Raw genomic sequence first — 23,459 nt, 5'->3', positions numbered from 1 at the left:
TGCCTTCCCGGGCCACAGCAGAGAGCTGGACTGGAAGAGGAGCAACCGGGACTAGAACCTGGTGCCCATATGGGATGCCGGCGCCGCAGGTGGAGGATTAACCTAGTGAGCCACAGGGCCATCCCCCCCCCCCCCAATTGCTCCACTTCTGATCCAGCTCCCTGCTAATGTGCCTGGGAAAGCAGTAGAAGATGACCCAAGTACTTGAGTCCCTGCCACCCATGTGGGAGACCTGGGTTAAGGTCTTGGCTCCTGACTTCGGCCTGCTTTAGCCCTGGACATTGTCTTTTTGGGGAGTGAGCCAGCAGATAGAAGGTCTCTCTCTCTCTGTCTCTCATACATACACACTCTACCTTTCAAATAAATAAGTAAATCTTTTTTAAAAAGAGGTGTTTATTTTGACACACAACATTTTGAAGTAAGTGCATATTTATATATCATAATATGCATTTTCCATGAACTTTTTGAAGACCACTTTTGTGTAGTTTTTAGTATTTGCTTTTAGTCTGGCTTGGAATTTTCTCTTTGTTCCCAATATTTATATATGATTGGTCGTTGGTTGAATGTGTGCTAAAGTATTTTTGAACAACATGGCCATGTCCCACAAAGACCCATGTACTAAAAGCTGTTCCCTAGGGTGGTGCTATTGGGAAGAGGAGGACCCTTTGGAAGGTGGAGGTGGATTGTGAGGTCCTTTTGCCATGGGGGTGTGCCCTCAGAAGGTAGTCCTCACATGAGGGCTGTCATAAAAGCCACTCTCTCTGTTTCCTGACTCACTCTGTGGGCCATCCTCTGCATGGGCTCCACCATTGCCATCTGCTGCCCTCACCAGATGCCAAACCAATGGGATGACCTGATGTTGAACTTGAACCTTATGAACTGTGAGCTAAATACACTTTCCTCTTATAAAATTAGTTGCTTTAGGTATTTCATTGTAGTAACAAAGAGCTAATAAAGGTTAAAATCACAATTACTGTTTCTTTGTAGCTTTGTGGTCTAAATGAGTCTAATTTCACAAGTTGAAATGCTACTATACAGTTGAAAATGGTTCAAAAATAAATCCTTTGAGGACTACAACCAAAGGGACTCTGAATATAAAGTGATTGCAATTGTTTGTTTTATGGAGTAGAAGATAAAGCACGAAGAGCAGTATTTTATTATTCCTTCAGCCAAAAAGAATACTCTACCCGTGTCCCCTACTGATTGCTACAAGCTGCTGCATGAGCTGGATGAGCTTACCTTTGTCAGGGCACAGGTTGCAAACAGGATGACTTAATTACCTGCAGGAGGAAGGAGTAGTGTCACCATGAGCAGAGTGAGAGAGGCAAGGGTAGTAGAGTATATGAAAAGCCTTAACCCCGGCAGCAGTGCAATTTTGAGAGGCTGCCTTGACCGGGTATGGAGGAATCTGTCACTCTGCTAAGATTCAGCTGTTCTCCTGCTGCTTCCTTTGAAATTGCTGGGGCTGTGTTAGGGTGCTGCAGAGAGAGTACCACAAGGTCCTTTACAATGTGTCTTTCACACAGTGCAATTTGGAGGTGGTAAAGCCATCATGTGGTGAGGGTGCTACTATTGCACATTCTATCATTACTGTAGAGACAGAGTCAATTCACACAAAACTCTGAACCTGGACTGTGGGTTTTCAAGTGCTTTAAAATAATTAGGATCAGAATCTTTGGCACATCTTTGGGAGCATTTTCTTTTCTTCTTTCTTTTTTTTAAAAGATTTATTTTATTAATTTGAAAGGCAGAGTAACAGAGAGAGGTAGAGACAGAGAGAGAGGTCTTCCATCTGCTGGTTCACTCCCCAGGTGGCCGCAATGGCTGGAGCTTAGCCATTGAAGGCAAGTAACAGAGAGAGGTAGAGACAGAGAGAGAGGTCTTCCATCTGCTGGTTCACTCCCCAGGTGGCCGCAATGGCTGGAGCTTAGCCATTGAAGGCAAGCGCCAGGAGCTTCTTTCAGGTCTCCCACATGGGTGCAGGGGCCCAAGGACTTGGGCCATCTTCTACTGCGTTCCCAGGCTATAGCAGAGAGCTGGATCGGAAGAGGAGCAGCTGAGGCTGGAACTGGCGCACATATGGGATGCCAGCACTTCAGGCCAGGGCTTTAACCCGCTGCACTACAGCACCAGCCCCTGGGAGCATTTTCTATACCTCCCTCAGAACTGGAGGTTTGTTTTGTTTTGTTTTATCCTTATCCTACCTGCTGTGAGTCCTGGAGTCCAATTAAAGGGTTTGTTTCCCTACCCCAGTAACTTTGGGCTTTTGTTTATAGAGAGACCTGTGCTTTTCCTGGGCACATCCCCTCTTCCAGGCCTGCACTCACTAAAGAGGCTCTTTCCAGTCTCTCATCTGTCCCGTCTGAGAGAAGAGCCCACAAGTGGCTGCGAACCCCGCTTGCGTTGTGAATCCCAGGGGCTCTGCGCGTCTCTCCTGAATCCGTCCTCGCTGAGCATTACCCTAAGCCTAGGCAGTTTCTTTTTGTCTGCTTTAGAGGCTCAAGGAGAAGTTATGATTTGATAGTTATCTTCTTTTTTCTTATTGTTAAGATGGAGACATATTAGCTTTTGGTTACTATAATGAAACGATGAAGACAGGTTAACTTTATTAGGAACAGAGGTTTATTTTGGATCACAGTTCTGGAAATTCGAAGCCCAAAATGTATGACACAGGCTTTGGCAAAGTCCACCATGGCTGCATCACGACATGGTAGGAGTGTGTGTGTCTGTGTGTCCCTCTGGTCTCTTTATTTTTGTAAAGCCTCCAGGATTCAATGACAGGAGCCCCATCTCGGTAATCTAATCCAATCTAATCACTTCCCAAAGGCCCCCTGTCTCCAAACACCATGATTGGATTAAGTTTCCACTTTCTTAGTACTGTTAACATAATATTTTAGGGACTAAACTCCGTGAGTTTGGAGTAAGTGGGGGACAGATATTCAAGCCATAACATTCTTTCCCTGGACCCCCAAACTCATGAGCTTTTCATGTACAATGTGCAGTCATCTCCTTCTCAATAGTTCCAGTCTTTTTATTTTTAAATATTTATTTATTTATTTGAAAAAGTTAGAGAGAAATAGAGAAAAGAGAGAGAGAGAGAGAGAGAGAGAGAGAGAGAAGAGATCTTCCATTGGCTGATTCACTCTCCAAATGGCTGCAACGACCAGGGCTGGGCCAGGCTGAAGCTAGAAGGCAAGAACTTTATCTGGACCTCCCATGTGAGTGCAGGGGCCCAAGTACTTGAGCCATCCTCTGGGGCTTTCACAGGCACATTAACAGGGAGCTGGAGCAGAAGTGGAGCAGCCAGGACTTGAACCAGTGCCCATATGGGATGCCATCACTGCAGGCAGAGGCTTAACCTGCTGTGCCACAGCACCGGTCCCAGTGGTTCCAATCTTAACTAAGTCCAGGATTAATTCGAAAGTCCAAACTCTGAAGATTCAAGGCAAACTCCTCAAGCTGTGAGCCTCGGTAAAACCAGAAACAAGTTACAACTTTCCAAAATACCATGGCGGGACAGGCACAGAGTACAGGTACTCATTTCAAAAGAGAGAATGGACAAGTAGAAGGGCCCCTTGGCCTAAAGCAAGACTGAAGCTCGGCAGGGCAGACATTAAATCCTAAATCTCCAAGTCTGGCATATTCTACACATTGGGGCAGGGATTGGACCCCCAAGGCCTTAGGCAGCTCTGCCTCTATTTCTTTCCTTGACTTAGCCAATGCTGAGTTCTCATAGGTTCTCCTCTTTGTAGCTCTCCCCGGGCTGATGTTATGTGTGGGTAACTACAGTTCTGGGAGCTCAGTGATAACCTCTTCCCTGCAGCTCCACTAGGCATTGCTCTGGTGAGGACTCCGTGGCAGCTCCAACCTCGCATTTCCACTTGACATTGCCATAGTAGGGACTCTGTGAAGTGACTCCACCCTGTAATAGGTCCCTGCCTGTGTCTCAGCTTGTCTGAGACAGCCTTAGAAACTTGGGTAGATGTCTCTGTGCCTCTACGGCTCTGTTGGTCTCTGCTCACATGGCTGCCCTCTGAGACTACAGTGCTGATATTGGTGGCTTTCCTGGGTGTACATTGCTTGCAGCTTTGCCTGGCAGGTATTGCATGTTGCTGCATTCTCTGTCTGAGGTCACCACTTCAGCTTTCCACAGCTCCACTAGGTGTTGCTCCACCTGGACTCCTCGCAGCAAAGCTCGTCTGATCTCTCGGGCTCTCCTTTAAATCTCAGAATCTACCATGATCCCATAACTCTGCCATGTTTCACTGCTGCAAAGCCAGCATCACATGGACTAAGGTCACTGCTTTCATTAGCTGTTCCTGGGTCCACTTGGACCACAGCTGGAGCAGCTGAGGAGTGCCGTGTGAGAACTTGGCGAGCAGAGTCCCAAGGCAGTTCTGAGCAGTGGGGCCTTGGAAAGAACCCTGAGCCTGTCCCCTGAGATCATTCTCCCCACTCTAGAACTCTGGGCATGTTGTAGGAGGGGAGCCTCAAAGGTCTCTGAAAAGCCTTGGAGGTCTTTTTCCCATCATCCTGAGGATCCTTTCTATTCACACTTAATCTGCTTCATAAAGGGTCACTTGGTCACACTGTTGGTTTTCTTCCCTGGAATTATTCTTTCATTTTCTCTTTTATGGCCAGGCTGAAAATAGTCCAGAATTTTCTATTGCTTCCCTTTAAAATGTTTAAAAATATTTACTTGTAGTGAAATTTTAAAAATATTATTTTAAAAAATTTATTTGGAAGGCAGAGAGGGAGAGAGAGATCAAGTCTTCCATCCATTGGTTCACTCCCCAGATGTCTGCAACAACAAGAGTTGGGCCAGGCCATAGCCAGGAGCCATGAACGCCATCTGGGTCTCTGAGGTAAGAGGCAGAGGCCCAAGTACTTGGATCGTCATCTGCTGCCTCCCAGATGTATTAGCAGGAAGCTGGATCAGAAGTGGAGCTGGGACTTGAACTAGCACTCCAATATGGAATGCAGGTGTACCAAGTGGCAACTTAACCTGTTGTGCCTTCCCTACTCTGTTTCCCTTTTAATTATAAAATCTATCTTTAGAGGCTGGCACTGTGGCATAGTGTGCTAAGCCTCCACCTGTGGTGCCAGCATCCCATATGGGCACTGATTTGAGTCCCAGCTGCTCCACTTCCGATCCAGCTCCCTGTTAATGTGCATGCCTGGGAAAACACTGGAAGATGGCCCAAGTGCTTGGGTCCTGCACCCATGTGGGAGACCTGGAAGAAGCGCCTGGCTCCTGGCTTCGATTTGCCTAATTCTGGCTATTGCAGCCATTTGGGGAGTGAACCAGCAAATGGAAGACACCTTTCTCTCTCTCTCTGTCTGTCTTTACCTCTCTCTGTAACTGTGTCTTTTTTTTTTTTTTTTTTGAAAGGCAGAGTTAGTAAGAGAGAGAGAGACAGAGAGAAAGGTCTTCCTTCCATTGGTTCACCCCCCAAATGGCCACTACGGCTGGTGCGCTGTGCCAATCTGAAGCCAGGAGCCAGGCACTTCCTTCTGGTCTCCCACGCGGGTGCAGGGCCCAAGGACTTGGGCCATCCTCCACTGCCTTCCCGGGCCACAGCAGAGAGCTGGCCTGGAAGAGGAGTAACCGGGACAGAATCCGTCACCCCAACTGGGACTAGAACCTGGGGTGCCGGCGCCGCAGGCGGAGGATTAGCCAAGTGAGCCGCAGTGCCAGCCTGTAACTGTGTCTTAAATAAATAAAAAAAAAATCTTTTAAAAAACCCCTATCTTTATATCTCTTTGCTCTCTCATTTTGCTGCAAACAGTTAAAGGCAGTTATGCAGCAGCACAGATGTTTTGCTGCTTTGCAGTCACCTCCTTCAGATAAATTAGTTCATCAATTTTTAAGTTCAGCCTCCTGGAGCCAGTGTTGTGGCGTAGCTAGTAAAGCTGCCACTTTGAGGCTGGCATCCCGTGTGGGTGCTGGTTTGTGTCCTGTTGCTCCTCTTTTGATCCAGCTTCATGATAATGGCCTGGGAAAGCAACCAATGATGGCCCAAGTACCTGGGGCCCTGCCACCCACATGGAGACCCAGAGAAAACTCTTGATTCCTGATTCCTGGCTTTAGCTGGCCATTGCTGCCATCTGGGGGGTGACCCAGGCGATAGAAGATCTCTCTCTCTCTCTCTCTGTCGCTATAATTCTGACTTTCAAAATAAATAAATCTTTAAGTTCAGCCTCCATGGCATCCTAGAGTGTAGATATAATAAAAGTGAATTCTTTACCACTGTGTAATAAGAGGGACATTTAGTCCAATTTCCATGAATCCTTATTTGTACATGGGATCTCATTAGCATGACCTTTATTGTCTACATTTCTATCAGCATTCTGGTCATGACCACTTGTCTGATCTCTAAGCTGTTCCCGCTCTTCCCTGGTCCTGCTACCTTCTTCTGAGCTCTCACCAGCATCATCCATAACACTCTGCTTATAGAATTCAGGGCTTTTCTGGCCCGATCCTCTAATCTCCTCCAACCTCTGCCAGAACCCAGTTCCAGAGCCGCTGCCATTTTTGAGGTGTGCGAAGTATTGATGCAGTCATTACCACCAGTTTTCTGTATCTGTCAGCCGTTCATTACTGTAGCAGAATACCTGAGGCAGGCTAACTTTACAAGGAGAAGTGGCTTATTTTGACTCCAAGATCTGGAATTTGAAGCCCCAAAACCATAGCACAGACTTTGGCAAGGGCCCCCTTGGCTGTATCATAACACAGCAATGTCTCTGTGTCCCTCGGAATCTCTATTTTCATAAAGCCATCAAGGTTCAATCTTGGGCACCCCACTCTGACAGGCTAATACAATCAAACCATCCCCAAAAGATCCCACCTCAAAACACTGTAACTTGGTTAAGTTTCCACTCTCTTTGTATCATTAACATAAGACTTTGGGGAGTACATTCCTATGTGAGTCCAGGGGGCTAATATTTAAGCCATAGCAGGTTTTTCCTGTTGGGATGGGCATGCGGCACAGCAGGTTAAGCTGCTGCTGCTTGGGATGTCTGCATCTAGTATTAGAATGCCTGGGTTTGAGTACCAACTTTGCTTCTGATCCAGCTTCCTGGCAGTGCACGCTTTGGGAGGCAGCAGATGGCGGCTCAAATACTGTGTCCTTGCCACCCGCGTGGGAGACCTGGAAGACGCTCCTAGCTCCTGGCTTTGCCTTGGTGCAGTGCTAGCTATTGTGGGCATTTGGGGGAGTAAACCAGTGGATGAAAGATCTCTTTCTTCCTCTGTTGCTCTGCCTTTCAAATAAAAATATATATAAGCACTTTTTTTTTTTTTTGACAGGCAGAGTTGATAGTGAGAGAGAGAGAGACAGAGAGAAAGGTCTTCCTTTGCCGTTGGTTCACTCTCCAATGGCTGCTGCGGCTGGCGCACTGTGGCCGGCGCATCATGCCAATCTGAAGCCAGGAGCCAGGTGCTTATCCTGGTCTCCCATGCGGGTGCAGGGCCCAAGGACTTGGGCCATCCTCCACTGCCTTCCCGGGCTACAGCAGAGAGCTGGCCTGGAAGAGGAGCAACCGGGATAGAATCTGGCGCCCCAGCTGGGAGTAGAACCCGGTGTGCTGGCGCCGCAAGGCAGAGGATTAGCCTGTTGAGCCACGGCGCCGGCGTATAAGCACTTTTAAAAATATTTATTTATTTATTTGAAAGAGTTAAACAGAGTGAGAAGGAGAGGCAGAGAGAGAGAGAGAGAGAGGTCTTCCATCAGTTGGTTCACTCCCCAATTGGCCGCAATGGCAGGAGCTGTGCCAATCCGAAGCCAGGAGCCAGGAGCTTCTTCCAGGTCTCGCACCTGGGTGCAGGGGCCCAAGGACTTAGGCCATCTTCTACTGCTTTCCCAGGCCATAGCAGAGAGCTGGATTGGAGGTGGAGCAGCCAGGACTTTAACCGGCACCCATATAGGATGCCGGCACTGCAGGTGGAGGCTTTACCCACTACGCCACAGGGCTGGCCCCTAAATAAGCATTTTTTAAAGAAGGAGTTTTTCCTCTGTGTTTTTCCAAGTGGTATGGATCTTGAATATTAAAGAACTAAAGAACGATTGTTCTTTTCTAGGGCAATAAGCTTGATGAAGATGGTTCTTCTCACCTGTTACCCAGGAGCCAACCAAGCACATTGTCTCTTACGTTAGGAGTCCTGAGTGCTGGGCACAGTCACTGGATGTGTGGCTCCTTTACAGGGCTCCGGTACCTCTCAGCTATGGCCAAAGGCCTTGCATTTGTGCTCCAAAAACTCACCCATGTTCCCTAATTTTTTTTCAGATGTATTTATTTATTATTTGAAAGGTTGGCTGGCGCCGCGGAGCCAGCACCCTGGGTTCTAGTCCTGGTTGGGGCACCGGATTCTGTCCCGGTTGTTCCTCTTCCAGGCCAGCTCTCTGCTGTGGCCCAGGAGTGCAGTGGAGGATGGCCCAAGTGCTTGGGCCCTGCGCCCACATGGGAGACCAGGAGAAGCACCTGGCTCCTGGCTTCAGGTCAGCACGGTGCACCAGCCACAGCACGCTGGCTGCAGCGGCCATTGGGGGGTGAACCAACGGCAAAGGAAGACCTTTCTCTCTGTCTCTCTGTCTCTCTCTCTCACTGTCCACTCTGCCTGTCAAAAAAGAAAGAAAAAAAAGGCATAGTTACAGATAGGCAGAGGCTATCTGTACTCCTCAGATGACCGCAACAGCCAGAGCTGCACTGATCTGAAGCCAGGAGCCTGTAGCTTCTTCCAGGTCTCCCACGTGGGTGCAGGGGCCCAAGCACTTGGGCCATCTTCTGCTTTCCCAGGCCTTAGCAGAGAGCGGGATCGGAAGTGGAGCAGCCAGGACTTGAGCTGGTGCCCATATGGAATGCCAGCACTGCAGGCAGTGGCTTTACCTGCTACACCACAGTGTCGCCCCCCCACCCCAATTTTTTAAAAAGTGCTTTAAGTAGCCTGTCATTTCTGCTTAGTGAATATACTTAATGAATATAGCTATTTTAAAAATTGTCAGCACAGTTGAAATGATTGAGGACCAAAATGGAAATGGGCCTGCTCATCTTGGGATTTTTTCCTGAAGGGTAAAGCTGTTATTCCATCTACTTCCCTTTGGTTATGAGTGAGTATTTCCCAGCTAGAGCTGTCATTGTGGATTGGCTCTTCCCAAGTGGGTGTACATTTTCTTCCTGCTGATTGTGGAGCATAGGGATTGAGTTTAATGCATCTATAAAGGAAGACTATCTTGTTATTTTGGACTTGTTAAATTCAAGCAATCAATTCTTATTAGTAGGCACTAATGATTATGATCAGAGATTTTGGGAACTCACACAGCAGTGTTATCAAAGGCGTGCGTATTCAGTTCAGACTAGCAGTGGATCACACGGTTCCTTCTGGCACGTGCTGCTGGTAAGTCGCAGGGACAGATTTGACCCTGGCAGTTTTGGTTCTAGAGTCTTTGTTTCTGCTCTGTGCTCCACACTCTTCAGGCTGTGGCATATCTCACAGAACCTCGGGGCAGGAGCTTCCTCTGGGCCTCCTCTGCAAGGTATGCAGTCGGGAACTGAGAAGTCTCTTCCCTTTCTACTGTCACCTGGTCTCTGGGGAGCCAACGCCTGCAGCCAGAACTTAATAATGGTCTCTCATGTGAGTGACAGGAACCTTACTTGAGCCATCACCTCTGCATTTCAGGGTCTGTACCAACAGGAAGTTGAAATCAGAGGAGCCAGAGCTAGGAGTTGAACCATGCACTCCTATGTGTGATGTGGACATCTAAACTAGTGTCTTAACAGCTAGGCCAAGTGCCCACCCCAGTTAGATGGTTTTAAGGGCTGGCTCTGGGCATGATAGGAACCTTGACCTATGTTCAATGTGTTCCAAGATGTCACTGGTCAATGAACTTGTATTTAGAAAGTTCCCACCACGAGCAAGCTGGTCCAAAAGCTGTTGTGGAGAGAGCGTTTTAGGAATCTGATGACCTAAACTCTTAATACTAGCCCATTAACTATGAGCCCCTGCTTCACGCAGATAGCAAAGAATCTGAGGGGCTTGGGGAGGAGGCCTGTGAGATACTGGACTGGAAGAGACTTTGAAGCCCAATCTGATGGTCATGCCAAACGCCAGCACAAAAAGTCACAAGGTGGCCCCTGATCAGTCTGCAGTACAGACAGTGCTGCAAGGGTATGGAAGCTGGAGTCATCGTATGCTTCAGGGCTTTCAGAAAGCTTTCTACAAGATGTGTGACATGATCTGAATCTTGAAGAAGGTTTAGGTAGGTGGGAGGGGTGGGGGGGAAGCTCTCTAATTCTTGGGAAAGGGGACAGCCACTTTTGTAACTGCACTGATCTTTCTGTGCTGGCTGTATCATTTGTTCTATTCTCTACTCAGGCTTCCAGGGTCAACAGCACTTTCCCAGACAATTGAAAAGGGCAGAGCTTTGTCCTAAGTGAGGAAGAGAGCTGGAAGGCAGATCTGTGTGTTTCCTTTTTCCCTTTCTTCAGAGAGATTCTTTCCTGGAGAAATATGTTGGAGAAGCTAAAAGTGATATTAGAAATGATGCTATTATAGCTACCACTGATTTCCTGCCTGTTTAATGTCATGTATTATGCTTTATATACACTATTTTTTTTTTTTAAATTTTTGACAGGCAGAGTGGACAGTGAGAGAGAGACAGAGAGAAAGGTCTTCCTTTGCCATTGGTTCACCCTCCAATGGCTGCCATGGCCAGCGCGCTGCGGCCTGCACACCGCGCTGATCCGAAGGCAGGAGCCAGGTGCTTATCCTGGTCTCCCATGGGGTGCAGGGCCCAAGCACTTGGGCCATCCTCCACTGCACTCCCTGGCCACAGCAGAGAGCTGGCCTGGAAGAGGGGCAACCGGGACAGAATCCAGCGCCCTGACCGGGACTAGAACCCGGAGTGCCAGTGCTGCAAAGTGGAGGATTAGCCTGTTGAGCCACGGTGCCAGCCACTTTATATACACTATTGATTTCATTACATTTAATGGAAGTGCAACCCAGTTCTATAGAGGAGAAATTTGAGACTTACACAGATGAGGAAACTTTCCCAAGGTCTTACTGAGTGGAAGTCAGGTCTGGCTGGCTTCAAGGCCTGTGCATGTCTGATTCTGTTTATTAATTTCTCAGTACAGAATGGTATATTAACATTATTAATATATTATTATTAATAAGTTAAAATAAAATCTAATAGAAGCCAAAGCTTTAGTCTGTAAGTATAAGTGTTCTATGAGCCACTGGAAAAGTTAATTTATTAATAGTCACTTACTCTAAAGAAAAACTGTCAGTAAAGCTAGCGAACTTCCTTATTAGTCTTTTTATTCCCCAGTATATCTCTTGTCTCTTTTGTTCCATTGTTCCTCCTTTAGTGCTGTTTTATGTTAAATAGATACATTTGGTGTAGCACTTTAGTTCCTTTCTTTTTTCTTGAGATTTACTTTTTTAAGATTTATATATTTATTAGAAAGGTAGAGTTACAAAGAGACAGAGGCAGAGTGAGAGGTTTTCCATCTGCTGGTTTACCCTCCAAATGGCCACAACGGCAGGAGCTGGGCTGATTCGAAGCCAGGGGCCAGGAGCTTCTTCCGGGTCTCCCACATGGGTGCAGGGGCTCAAGGACTTGGGTCATCTTTCACTGCTTTCCCAGGCCATAGCAGAGAGCTGTACGGGAAGTGTAGCATCTGGGGCTTGAACCGGCGGCCACATGGGATGCTGGCACTGCAGATGGTGGCTTTACCCGCTACACCAGAGTGCCAGCCCCCTCCTTAGTAGTCTTTAAACATGCAAAGATAATAAACATGTACTGCTTAAAATATTTTAAAAAATATTTAATAAAATTATAACTCCATGTTATAACAGCAAGGTGACAACACTATTATGCACTTTGATTCAGTGTAGAAGGGGCCCTGTATTTAGTGAATTTTGTTCTGAGGGAGATTCACGTACAAAGCATACACATGTGGGATAACCCAAAATATTTGAGCATGTTTGCTTACAGAGTTACTTGTGAATTTCTTTGTTCAGTTATTTGGTCTCGGGCCATGTCCAGCCCAGATTTTTGTTTGTGTGTCTGATTTTTCCTACCTGTTACCAGATCAGTTTAAATTCACTTTAACCTTTTCTTTCTCTACCCCAGGAAACTATAATTAATTCAATCACAGAGGGAAAAGAGGTCTTTGTGCCTGTTTCTTCCTCTTTAACCCTGCAATTGAGAACTAACCACAGTTACAAGGGCCTCTGTGAGCTGGGCTGTGGGCCAGTGCTGGCGAGGAGGCGTGGAGGAGCAAGGATGATCCCTGTCCTGGCCACAGGCACCAGAAGGGACGGAACCAGGCCACTGCCTGCGCTGCTGCAGCCCCAGGTGTGCTGGGGGATTGAAGGAGCCAGTGCGAGTCCTCCCGGAGCTTACAGATGTCCAGGAAACACAGGAGCATGCCTGGCAAAGGCCGTGTTGTTTCCGGTTCTTCTCTGGGCTTGCTTTCTTGGAGCTGCCAGCCTTTCTGGTTTTGGACTCTGGCTTTCCCAGCTTCTGCCCTTCTTTTGCACCTGGTTGATTCAGTGGTGAAGCCCAACTCTTTTCCCCACTATCTGAAAAATCAGGTACACAGACGACTAGGGGTGCGAGGGACTTCCTGAAGAAGGGTGAGAAGGAGCGTTGATGATCTAGCAATATACACACTTTGAAATGCAGCCAGAGGCATCACTGTTCTTTTTTTTTTTTGACAGGCAGAGTGGACAGTGAGAGAGAGAGAGAGACAGAGAGAAAGGTCTTCCTTTTGCCGTTGGTTCACCCTCCAATGGCCGCTGCAGCTGGCGCACCGCGCTGATCTGAAGCCAGGAGCCAGGTGCTTATCCTGGTCTCCCATGGGGTGCAGGGCCCAAGCACTTGGGCCATCTTCCACTGCACTCCTGGGCCACAGCAGAGAGCTGGCCTGGAAGAGGAGCAACCGGGACAGAATCCGGCGCCCCGACCGGGACTAGAACCTGGTGTGCTGGCGCCGCTAGGCGGAGGATTAGCCTGTTGAGCCACGTCGCCGGACAGGCATCACTGTTCTTAAAGTATCCTCTGGCCACCCCAGCTTCTGAGGGTTTCACTGGTACTCCCTTCCGCTTTATGGCTTTCCTCTTTCCCCTCTGCATGGGTGAAGAGAATGTGGTGCAGGATCTACACTCCGAAGATGGGTCTTACAAACTCCTCTTTCTGTGTCCTTTTACTTTTCAGTCCATTTAGTTTCCACCACAGTATTTATCCCTCCAGCTACTAAAAGAAGTTGTGCTTGCAAAGGACAAAAAACCCTCAGGCTGTGCAGCAGGATTTAGACATTGACATATGGTGCAGAAATGAGACGGAAAATTCCACTACAACCTGGTTTGCCCTTCAGGTGTGGGGTGAGCCTTTTCTCCCTCAGTGCCTTGGGAAATGTAACTGAGATTTTAAAGAGAAAGATTATGTTTCCTGGTCATTTTCTGTGGCTTTGCAGTATAATCTAAAAATGAAGCAGAAGAAAGAGGGAGGGTAATGAACATAGGATATTTCATGAGGGCTTGAAAACTATTTATAAAATTAATTCATGGTCTGTGCTTAAGATTTGGAAGACACATCATTCAGATGTCAGTTCTTCCCAAATTGATCTACAAATTAAACTCTTTAAAAATCTATCAAGGGGCTGGTGCTGTGGTGTAGCGGGTAAAGCTACCGCCTGCAGGCCTGGCATCCCATTTGGGTGCTGGTTTGAGTCCTGGCTGCTCCACTTCTGATCCAGCTCTCTGCTATGGCCTGGCGAAGCAGTGAAAGATGGCCTAAGGGTTTGGGCCCTTGCTCTTACACAGGAGACCCGGAAGCTAGTGGCTCCTGGCTTTGAATTGGCGCAGCTCCGGCCGTCGCAGCCACCTAGGGAATGAACCAGCAGATGGAAGACCTCTTTCTCTCTCTGTCTCTGTCTCTGTCTCTCTTCCTGCCTCTCCTCTCTCTGTGTAACTCAAACTTTCAAATAAATAAATAAATCTTAAAAAAAAAATCTATCAAGCATTTTTGTAGAAACTTAGAAGCAGTTAGATGTACTGTGTTGGCAAAAAAGAATTATAGCCAACTCTCTTTAAAAAGAACAAAAATGGAGAACTCACACATAATGTAAAATTATCAAGACAATATCATAGGCAAAACAATAGACATATAGATCAATGGAATATTGTAGAGGATCTGGAAATAATCCCATGCAAATATGGCTGATTTTTTTTTTTTAAGATTTATTTATTTGCTTGAAAGGCAGAGTTACAGAGAGGCAGAGGTAGAGAGAGAGAGAGAGTAAAAGAGAAAGGTCTTTGATCTGCTGGTTCACTCTCCAGATAGCTGCGACGGCCGGGGTTGTGCCAATCCAAAGCCAGGAGGCAGGAGCTTCTAACAGGTCTCCTGTGTGAGAGCAGGGGCCCAAGGACTTGGAACCATCTTCCACTGCTTTCCCAAGACATAGTAGAGAGCTGGATCGGAAGTGGAGCAACTGGGACTTGAACGAGTGCCCATATGGGATACTGGTGCCACAGGCTGATGCTTAACCTACTATGCCACAGTACCAGCCCCTTGATTTCCAATTTAGTCTCCTTTAATGGACAAAGCTTAAAATTTTCAACCTTTTTCTTTTATGATTTCCATATTTTAGGAAATTCTTGCCTATCCAGTGTTCAATTCTGGGGGCTGGCACTGTGGCACAGTGGGTTAAAGCCCCAGCCTGTGGCACCGGCATCCCATATGGGCACCAGTTAAAGTCCTGGCTACTCCTCTTCTGATCCAGCTCTCTGCTGTGGCCTGGGAAAGCAGTAGAAGATGGCCCAAGTCCTTGGGCCCCTGCATCTGCGTGGGAGACCCCCAAAAAGCTCCTGGCTTTGGATCAGTCGAGCTTCAGCTGTTGCAGCCTTTGGGGAGTGAACCAGCAGGAGAATCTTTCTCTCTGTAACTCTACATTTCAAGTAATAAAAATAAGTTAAAAAAATCTTTTTTTAAAAAAACCACAATGATAACGTCAACTCATAGTGAGGAGGAAGAAGAATTGGTTGTCTCATACACTCTTGGTAGGGAGGTAAAATTATACTGACACCATGGAAAATAGTTGGAAATTCCTCATAAAGTTAAATATGCCATTTGACCCAGTAATCCCACCCTAAGAGAAATGAAAACTCAAAATCACTCAAAATTGGTTTATAAATGTTCCTAGCACCTTTGTTCTTTATTATTGGCAACTGGAAACAACCCAGATGTTTCTCACCTAGGGAATGGATGAGCAGACCGGCACATCTCTCCAACAGAATATTCAGTAATAAAAAGATGATTGTGGATACATATGACAACATGAATAAATCTGAAGTGCATGATGCTAAGGGAAAGACACCAAACTCAAACACACAGACTGCACGATTCCATTTGCATGGCCTCGGGAATGCAGTGATTGCAAGGTGGTTTGACAGCTACTCTGTATCCTGATTGTGGTGATCGTTAAATGATACAAATTTGTCAAAACTCATAGAACTGCCCATCAAAAACAGTCAACTGTATTGTATACTACTTAAAACATTGAAAGCATTAACAGACAGAAACAATATAGGTAAAAATTGTGCACACTCATTATGTATGTAATATTTGGAAAATACAGATACATGCAAAGAAGAGTCACTACCATTGACAATGCTCCTGCTCATTCCTCTCAACAAAAAAGGGAAACTGAGAGTTTTGAGGGTAAATCATCAGGCATCCACCTTACAGCCCTGATTTGGCTCCTTCTGAATTATAAATGGAATTATAATTCCATTTTCTACTAGAGTCACAATTATCCTCTGAGCATATATATTTTCAGTTCTTTATTCCTATAACATTTTTACATAATTTTAAAAATTTATTTGAGGAGCCGGTGCTGTGGCTTTGTGGGTAAGGCCACCACCTGCAGTGCCGGCATCCCACTTGGGTGCTGGTTCAAGTCCTGGCTGCTCCACTTCTGATCCAGCTCTCTGCTATAGTCTGGGAAAGCAGTAGAAGATGGCCCAGGTTCTTGGGCCCCTGTACCCATGTGGGAGAACCGGAGGAAGCTCCTGCTCCTGGCTTTGGATCGGTGTGGCTCTGGCCATTGCAGCCATTTGGGGGAGTGAACCAGTGGATGGAAGACCTCTCTCTCTCTCTTCTGCCTCTCCTTCTCTGTGTAACTGACTTTCAAATAAAATAAATAAATCTTTTAAAAAATAAAATTTATTTGAAAGGCAGAGTTACGGGGAGGGGGGGGGGCGGCAAGGACTTGGGCTATCCTCTGCTGCTTTCCCAGGTGCATTAGCAGGGAGCTGGATTGGAAGTGGAGTTGCTGGGACTTGAATCGACGCCCTTATAGGATGCTGGTGCTGCAGGCCTGGGCTTTAACCTGCTGTGCTACAGTGCCAGCTCCCATTTTTACATAATTAAAATGATCCAATCTAGCTTTCTCTATGTATGCCACACATATTATATATACAAGTGAGCTTCAAGAAGTTCATGGAAAAATGGAATTAAAAGATAAAAGTACAGATCTGGTGTTGTGGCACGGCAGGTTAAGCTGCTGCCTGCGACACTGACATCCCCTGTGGGTGCTGGTTTGAGTCCTGGCTGCTCCATTTCTGAGCCAGTTCCCTGCTAATGCCCTATGGAAAGCAACAGAAGGCCCAAGTGCTTGGGCCCCTGTAGCCATGTGGGAGACATGGACATAGTTCCAGGCTCCTGGCTTTGGCCTGACCCAGTGCTGGCTGTTGTGGCTATTTGGGGAGGGAATCAGTTAGATGGAAGATCTCTCTCTTTGTATCTCCTTCCTGCTAATTCTGCCTTTCAAATAAATAAATAAATGAATCTTTTAAAAAATTAAAAGATAAGAATAAAAAAATATACTTATTAACAAAAACTTCATCAAGCTTGACACCTCATAAAGTGATGTAGTCTAGCCATGTAGTTCATCCCTAAAGCACTGAGGGGCTGGGAATTTAACACTGTTGATGCAGTCCTTTTTACCCACTTACCTTTTTTTTAATTTTTTATTTCATAAATGTGAATGTACAAAGTGCAACTTTTGTATTGTTGTGGCTTCCCCCCCAACCTCCCTCCCTCCCGTGGCCCTCCCCTCTCCCTCTCCCATCCTGTCCTTTATTGAGTTTCATTTTCAATTACCTTCATATACTAAAGATCAACTTAGTATATACTAAGCAAGGATTTCAACAGGCTGCACTCACACAACCGCACAAGGTATAGGGTATTGTTCGACTAGTAGTGTTTTTAAGTTTCATAGTAAAACACATTAAGGACAGAGATCCTACGTGGGGAGCATGTACCCAGTGACTCCCGTTGTTGATTTAACAATTGGCACTCTTATTTATGACGTCAGCAATCACCCGAGACACTTGCTATGAGCTGTCTAGGCTATGGAAGCCCCTTGAGTTCACCGACTCTGAACTTGTTTAGTCAAGGCCGTGTCACAGTGGAGGTTCCTTCCTCCCTTCAGAGAAAGGTGCCTCTCTTTTTGATGGCCTGTTCCTTCTGCTGGGGGTCTAGTTCACCAGGATCTTTCATTTAGATTGTTTTTTGCCACCGTGTCATGGCTTTCCATGCCTGTGAGACTCTCATAGACCTTTTAGTCAGATCCGAATGTCCCAAGGGTTGATTCTGAAGCAGGAGTGCTGTTTTGGGCGTTTGCCATTCTATGAGTGCTGTGTGTCCTGCTTCCCCCGCAGGATCATTCTCTCCCTTTTAATTCTATCCTTCATTATTTGCTTATACTGGTCTTATTTGTGAAATCTCTTCGACACATACCCTATCTTTTTGATCGGTTGTGTATTTATACTTATCACTTTACCAAGTGCGCTGGCATTGGTACCTGCCTCCTTTTACCCACTTACCTTTAACCCTTTTCAACCACTTCATTTCTATAGTTTGCCTTTTCCCAATGCCCTATAAATGGAATTGTTTAGCATGTAGCTTTTGAATTTGGCATCTTTCCCTTAACATAATGCATTATTAATTGCAGAAAAATGGGTGCTCTAGAGAGCGTTTTTAAAGATTAGTAAACAGAAAGAAGTCAGAAGGAGCCAAATCAGGGCTGTAAGGTGGATGCCTGATGATTTACCCTCAAAACTCTCAGTTTTCCTTTTTTGTTGAGAGGAATGAGCAGGAGCATTGTCAATGGTAGTGAATCTTGAACTCTCTAGGGACGTTTTCAAGGGCATTTTTTTCCTGCTAAAGCTTTGACTTACTTTCCCAAGTAAGTCCTAATAAGCAAGTGTGATCATTCTTTGGCCTTCCAGAAAGACAACAAGCAAAATACCTTGAGCACCTCAAAGCACTTTTGCCATGACCTTTTCTGGCTATTTTTTGCTTTGAGTGGACCACTTGATAGCAATTGCCTTGATTTCATTTTGTCTTCATTACTGTACTGGTAAAGCCTTATTTGTCTCCTGTTACAATTCTCCAAAGAAATGCTCCAAGGTCCTGATCCAGCTTGTTTAAAATTTCCATGAAAACAGCTTTGCTCTTGTCTGCAGCTCATTTGGGAGCAGCAGTTTGGGTACCAGTTGAGTAGAAGTTGATTCCACTTTGCTTTTTCATTTGGGATTGTGTAAGCTGAACCAGTTGCGTCTGTGGTGTTGGCTGTTTCTGCTGTCACTTGATCCTCTTCAGTTAGCCCGTGAACAGAATTAATTTGTTCCTTGCAAGTTGACTAGATGATCTGCCGCTGTGGATTTCATCTTCAACATCATCTCATCCCTTTGAGTTATCCGTGTGGGCATTTGGCCTGGTGGTTAAGATACTGGTTGGGACACATATGTTCAGTATTGGAGTTCCTAGTCTTGAGTCCTGGCTCTGCTCCTGCTTCCTGCTTCCTGTTAACACACAGCCTGGGAGGTAGCAGCCGATGGCTCGTGTAGTTGTGTCTTTACCACCCAGGTGGGAGACCTGGCTTGCGTTCCTGGCTCCTGGCTTTCCGCCTGGCCCAGCCTCAGCCACTGTGGGTATCTGGAGAGTGAATCAGCAGATTAGAGCTCTCTGTTTCTGTCTCTCAAACCAACCAACCAACCAACCAAACAACCAAACTGGGCGTTGTCCCTATAAACTTCTGTAGCAGATAATGGCTCAATTATTTTGGTCCCTGCCATCCACATGGGAAACCTGATTCAGCTTCTACCACCTGGTTATGGAAATTTGGGGAGTAAACCTCTCTGTCTTTGTCTCTTCTTTTGTCTCTTTGCCTATAAAAAAAAAAAATAAATAAATAAATAAATAGAAGTTTAGATATTCAACCACAACAGCCAGGGCTGTGCCAGATGCCAGCCCCAGTTTGGATTATTTATGCTGCTTAATATCTAAGTATTTACTAAGAGAAATTATCTTTTTCCATCAATCATTAAAATTTTTTTCTTAACTCTTCTAGCCTTTTTAATTCTTTCAGAAAAACTTTATAATCATTTTGTTAATCCTCCTCACCTCCACACATTTACTGGCATTTTGAGAAATAGAACGATATTAGGACTGTCACTTAGTATGAGAAGGATTGACATATTATGGCTAAAAATTATTTGTCTTCTAGAAATAGAGCTCATTCAAATATTTTATATTTCTTCATGAAGTTTTTGTTTTTTTCATATAAGTCCCACACATTCATCATAAAAGTTATTTCTAGGCCCCTTCTGTTTTTCGTTTGTGAATGTAATATTTTTTCTTACTATATTTTTTCACTAGTTAATTTTGGAGCATAATATATTGGTTCTGGGATAGATGCTTGTAAATATTTGATAGAAATATTAATGTCTGATCATTTTCCAGTTCAACTTCTTGGCTTCTGTTAATGCATAGGTGCCCAATATATATTTGTTAAATAATGGCCAATAACCATGTCACCTACACACAGTGGTAAGCTCTGGTCCTTTGTTTCCCTGTAGTTGTATGTGGGTTTTTTTGTTTTTTTGTTTTTTTTTTGACAGGCAGAGTTAGACAGTGAGAGAGAGAGAGACAGAGAAAGGTCTTCCTTTCTGTTGGTTCACCCCCCAAGTGGCCGCTACGGCCGGCGTGCTGCGCCAATCCAAAGCCAGGAGCCAGGTGCTTCCTCCTGGTTTCCCATGAGGGTACAGGGCCCAAGGACTTGGGCCATCCTCCACTGCCTTCCCGGGCCACAGCAGAGAGCTGGACTGGAAGAGGAGCAACGGGGACAGAATCCGGCACCCCGACCAGGACTAGAACCCGGTGTGCCGGCACCGCAGGCGCAGGATTAGCCTAGTGAGCCGCGGCACCAGCTGAAATGTTCTATATTTTTGGGCTGGCGCTTTGCCACAGCGGGTTAAAGCCCTGGCCTGAAGCGCTGGCATCCCATAGGGGCTCTGGTTCGAGTCCTAGCTGCTCCTCTTCTGATCCAGCTCTCTGCTGTGGTCTGGGAAAGCAGTGGAAGATGGCCCAGGTCCTTGGGCCCCTGCACCCACATGGGAGACCTGGAAGAAGCTCCTGGCTCCTGGCTTCAGATAGGCATCCGGTGCCCTGACCGGGACTAGAACCTGGTGTGCCGGCACCGCAAGGTGGAGGATTAGCCTAGTGAGCCGCGGTGCCGGCCTAAAATAAATCTTTAAATAAAAAAACGAGATGTCCTATATCTTGAAAGTAGCATTGGTTACCTCAACATATTTTTTTGTGAAAATGTTTGCAGTGTATACTCCAGGTATAAATTTTTAAGTATGTGTGTATATTTTATCCCCTCCCCAAAAGTAAAGTTAAATTTTTTTTTTTTTTTGGTAAAAATGGCCTTCCAGTTTCGCCTTGGCCAATTGCAAGTCTTACTGTGAAATTCTAGCTTGAATAATACAAATAGAGATTAGAAGTTTGTATTATAGTTGTCCCTGAGTATGCATGGGGAATTGATTCCAGAAATCTGCAGATGCTCAAGTCTCTTATAAAATGGTGAAGTGTTTGCATAACCTATGAACATGCTCCTCTGTAGTTAAAAAAAAAAAAAAAACTTATTTAAAAAAAATTTTTTTTTTTGGAGAGACAGGCAGAGAGTGAGGCAGATAAAGAGAGCTTCTGTCTGCTGGTTCACTCTCTGAATGCCCACAACAGCTAGAGGTAGGGACCAAAACCAGGAGCTGGGAACTCATCCAGGCCTCCCACATGGATGGCAGGAACTGAGCCATTACCTGCTGCCTCCCAGGGTCGCATTAGGAAGAAGCTGGAATCTGGAGGTGGAACCTGGAATTGAATCGAGGATCTCTAATGTGAGATGTGGGCATCCTAACCAGTGTCTTAATCACTGCTCCAAATGTATACCCCTTATCCCTTTACAGTTTTTTTCCAATATATTTTAAGTCATCTTTAGATTATGTTTATTACCTAGTAAAATTTAAATGCAATGTGTACAGTTTCTACACTTCATTAATTAGGGAATAATGAATGAAAACAGGTCTTTTGTGTGTTCAGTACATCTTTGATTCATGGTTGGTTGAATTCTTGCAAATACTGAGGACTAACTGCACTTGCTCATTGGTTATTTCTCACTGTGCCGTTTCTTTGTTTTTATTTTTTATAGAAAGTTTTTACTTACTAAATATAAATTTCATAAGTACAACTTTTGGATTATAGCAGTTCTTCCCCCTATACCCACTCTCCCACCCTCAAACCATCCCACCTCCTACTCCCTCTCCCATCCCATTCTTCATTAAGATTCATTTTTAATTATCTTTATATATAGATCAACTCTATACTAAGTAAAGATTTCAATAATTTGCATCCACACAGACACACAAAGTATAAAGTACCATTTGAAGACTAGTTTTACCGTTAATTCTCATAGTCCTACATGTGGAGCAAGTACACAGTGACTCTTGTTGTTGATTTAACAATTGACACATTTATTTATGACATCAGTAATCACCCGAGGCTCTTGTCGTGAGCTGCCAAGGCTATGGAAGCCTCTTGAGTCCACACACTCCAACATTATTTAGACAAGGCCATATCAACGTGGAAGTTCTCTCCTCCCTTCAGAGAAGGGTACCTCCTTCTTTGATGGCCCCTTCTTTCAGTCACAGAGATCTTTCATGTAGGTCATTTTTTATCACAGTGTCTTGGCTTTTTTTTTTTTTTTTTTTACAGGTAGAGTTATAGACAGAGAGAGAGACAGAGAGAAAGGTCTTCCTTTCGTTGGTTCACTCCCCAAAAGGCCACTAGGAGCCAGGAGCCAGGAGCTTCCTCCTGGTCTCCTACGTGGGTGCAGGGGCCCAAGCACTTGGGCCATCCTCCACTGCCCTCCCCTCCTGGGCCATAGCAGAGAGCTGGACTGGAAGAGGAGCAACTGGGGCTAGAACCCGGCGCCCAAAAGGGTTGCCAGCACCGCAGGCAGAGGATTAACCAATTGAGCCATGGCACCGGCCCCTCTCATGGGCTTTTTAGCTAGATCCGAATGCCTCAAGGGCTGATTCTGAGGCCAGAGTGCTGGTTAGGTGTGCCGTCTCTTTAAATCTTGGAGCACAATATTAATAAGCAGTAATGTTAAGCATGGAGAACCATAATAAAATGTGTTAAAAATCAGCAGCCTCTCTCTGAGCATAGCATCTTCTCTGTAGAGCACAGTTTTTATTTATTATTTATTCTGAAAGGCAAATTCACTTATCCCCAGGCGGTAGTGAGACCTTGGTCACATCATGACAGGCAAAGAACATCCTTCATTTAGGAATCATGATACTGAACTTGCACCTGATCTTCATGAGTAATTCAGGAGATGCTCTATACTGCTTCTGAGGATTTGAGCTTTTACCGTGTTCTCTGTCAACCTATGTTGCATGCCTCGGTAGTGAATTCTATTGGCTGCAGTGTTAAATACCTGGATTTTATTCCTTGGCAACATGGAGAGGTTGGAAGATAAGGAGGATAAAATTGTGACCTGGAATAAGTTTTAAAAAAATGTGTATGTAAAATAGGGATGATGGTTACAATTATTTATTTTTTAAAAAATAATTTGCCAAGCACAGAGAGAGAAAGATATCTTCTATCCTCTGGTTCACTCCCCAAATGTCTGAAACAGCCAGGGCTAGGCCGGGCTAAAGCCAGGATTCAGGGACTCCATCTGGGTCTCTGAGGGTGATAGGGACCCAAGCACTTGAGCTGCCACTGGATACCTCCGGAGTGCACGCTAGTGGTAAGTTGGAATCAGGAGCTGGAGCTGGGTATCAAACCCAGACACGCTGATATTAGGATGTCCAGTGTCCCACTTGGCGACTTAACTGCTAGGCCAAACGGAATCTCCTGGAATAAGATCTTTAAAGAGCAGCCTTTTATAGATGTATCCCTGTTATTTTATTTTAAACGTCCAACGGCCTGATTTGTGCCTCGTGAGATGTAACCTCTAACATACACCGAGCATTCTGCCTCGTGATATGTAACCTCTAACGTACACCGAGCATTCTGCCTCGTGATATGTAACCTCTAACA

The 23,459-nt window shown here is 45.6% G+C and overlaps 1 protein-coding gene across 1 annotated transcript in view; it reads left to right on the top strand.

The window, feature by feature from the left end:
• The window catches only part of MCF2L2 (MCF.2 cell line derived transforming sequence-like 2), a 256,883-nt gene that overhangs the window by 7,433 nt on the left and 225,991 nt on the right, over positions 1 to 23,459 (top strand). The gene's annotated exons all lie outside the window — the stretch shown is intronic.

The sequence above is a fragment of the Lepus europaeus genome, chromosome 2 (genome assembly GCF_033115175.1).
Source record: "Lepus europaeus isolate LE1 chromosome 2, mLepTim1.pri, whole genome shotgun sequence".
NCBI lineage: Eukaryota > Metazoa > Chordata > Mammalia > Lagomorpha > Leporidae > Lepus > Lepus europaeus.
Note: the sequence above shows the minus strand (reverse complement) of the source record. Positions and strands in the feature narration are given on the sequence as shown.